At 40.0% G+C, this 2465-nt stretch overlaps 1 non-coding gene across 1 annotated transcript; it reads left to right on the forward strand.

Moving 5' to 3' along the window:
- The first annotated feature begins 2155 nt into the window (after positions 1-2155).
- On the forward strand, positions 2156-2262 carry LOC114417573. The gene has a single exon (XR_003667834.1). It is a non-coding gene; the product is annotated as a small nucleolar RNA R71 (small nucleolar RNA).
- Positions 2263-2465: the final 203 nt, after the last annotated feature.

A 2465-nucleotide genomic window follows, 5' to 3' on the forward strand; every position in this document is an offset into this window, starting at 1 on the left:
GCTTCTTGAGAACAAATAACAACTTCTCCTCTTGCTCATCAGCAAGGGAGGCAGATATAATTACTGGAAAACTTTTGCTATCATCCAAGTAAGCATATTTTAAATTAGATGGTAGAGGCTTCAATTCTGGTGTGGGCAGCTGGATAGTGGTAGAAAGAGATGGTTTCTCAGCCTACACCTCATAAAGAAAGTCGAGGTATGTGTACTTACTGAAACATGGTTAGTTCGATCTGACTCTATAAAATCAATCTCAAGAGGTAAGACATCACCAGACATGTAATCAATATCAAATTCATATTCACTCTCAACATCAAATTCAAACATATGATCAAGTGCAAATTCAGATTCAATGCATGAAGAGTGACAGGCATGCAGATTAGAATGAAGATCAGTCATGTATTCATCAATAATATGGTCAATTATTTCAACACGAAATATAGAAAGATCTTCAGATGGGTGTTTCATAGCATCAAGAATATTAAAATGAACAGTTATATCACCAAACTCCATAGATAGTGTGCCTGCATATACATCTATCTTAGTTCTAGCAGTTTTCATAAAAGGTCTGCCTAGAATGACGAGAACTGATCCTTTAGAAAATCCCTCCTCCATATTTAAAATATAAAAATCAACAGGGAAAATCAGCTCACCAACTCTAACTAAGACATCCTCTATGAAACCAGCAGGATAAGCAACACTTCTATTAGCTAAATGAATTACCACATCAGTTGACTGCAAAGGACCTAGAGATAGAGAATTAAAAATAGATAGAGGCATAACACTAACAGAAGCTCCTAAATCTAGCATGGCATTGTCAAACTTATTGTTCCGTATAATACAAGGTATGCTGAATGTACCTGGATCTTTACATTTTTCAGGGATTTGGGGAACAGATTTACCAATCAATGCAGAGACATTTCTGCCCATACTAATTCTCTCACTTTCTTTAAGCTTCCACTTATTAGTGCACAGCTCCTTCAAGAATTTAGCATATCTTGGAATTTGCTTTATTGCATCCAGCAGAGGTATGTTTACCTCTACTTTCCTAAATGTTTCCAAGATCTCCTTCTCTGCCTCATCCATTTTGTTGTTGGAAATTGCTCTTGGAGGGAATGGAAGAGGGATATGCTGCTTCTCTTTAGATTCACCTGCATAGAAATTGTTAGGTAACTTACTCTTTAAATTTTTGTCATCATCTTTTTCTGGAGTAGAGTGAGGTTGGGCAGGTTCATTTGCGGATGAGGAAGATGCTACTGGTTGAGGTCCTTGACACTGCTTTCCTGACCTTAATGTAATGGCACTCACATTTTTGGGATTTTGGACAGATTGAGAAGGTAATCTATCAGAATTCTGGGACTGTTGTTGATTTAACTGTGTAGCCAACTGTCCCATCTAATTAGTTAAGCTCTAAATGAAGGCTTTGGTCTCTTGTTGAAACTGCATGTTTTGCATAGTCATTTTCCTCACAAGTTCTTCAAGGGAAGGTTGCGGAGGGGCCTTAACTGTTTGTTGTTTCTGGGGCTGTTGCTGTTGTTGCTGCTGGATTGGTGGAGGAACGTATGGTCTGCTTGGGCCAACAACATTTTTAAAATAAGTCTGTTGTTGTTGTTGCTGCTGCTGTTGTGAAGGATTCGACCATCTAAGGTTGGGATGATTCCTCCATCCGGGATTGTACCTGTTGCTGGAGAGGTCATAATTATTCTGTTGTGGCCGATTTTGCTGTTAAGGTTGAGGAGGTCTGTTGTAGATGTTTGCAGCATAAGCTTCAGGCTGTTCAATTGCTTTAAATTGTTGCATAGAAGGGCAAAGGTCTGTGTGGTGGTCGGCAGAGGAGCACAAACCACAGAGTCTGGCGACAGGTGCAGATTTTTTATTCATGGCCAGTTGGGTTACCAGGTTAACCAATGCATCTAGTTTACCTTCAAGCTTCTTAGTCTCACCTGATGAATTCGTGGCTACTTCATGCACTCCTCTAATGACAATAGCATCACTTCTGGCACTAAATGTCTGGGAGTTTGAAGCCATCTTCTTAATTAAATTTCTTGCTTCAGCAGGGGTCATGTCTCCAAGGGCTCCACCACTGGCAGCATCTATCATACTTCTCTCCATGTTGCTGAGTCCTTCATAAAAATATTGGAGAAGAAGCTGCTTTGAAATCTGGTGGTGAGGGCAATTGGCACATAATTTTTTAAATCTCTCCCAGTATTCATATAGGCTCTCTCCACTGAGTTGTCTAATACCTGAAATATCCTTTCTGATGGCTGTGGTCCTGGAAGCAGGGAAAATTTTTTCTAAGAATACTCTCTTGAGGTCATCCCAGCTCATGATGGACCTTGGAGCAAGGTAATATAGCCAATCCTTTGCCACTCCCTCTAAAGAATGAGGAAACGCCTTCAGAAATATGCGATCCTCCTAGACATCTGGTGGTTTCATGGTGGAGCAGACAATATGGAATTCTTTCAGAT

The sequence above is a fragment of the Glycine soja genome, chromosome 6 (assembly GCF_004193775.1).
Source record: "Glycine soja cultivar W05 chromosome 6, ASM419377v2, whole genome shotgun sequence".
NCBI classification, from domain to species: domain Eukaryota; kingdom Viridiplantae; phylum Streptophyta; class Magnoliopsida; order Fabales; family Fabaceae; genus Glycine; species Glycine soja.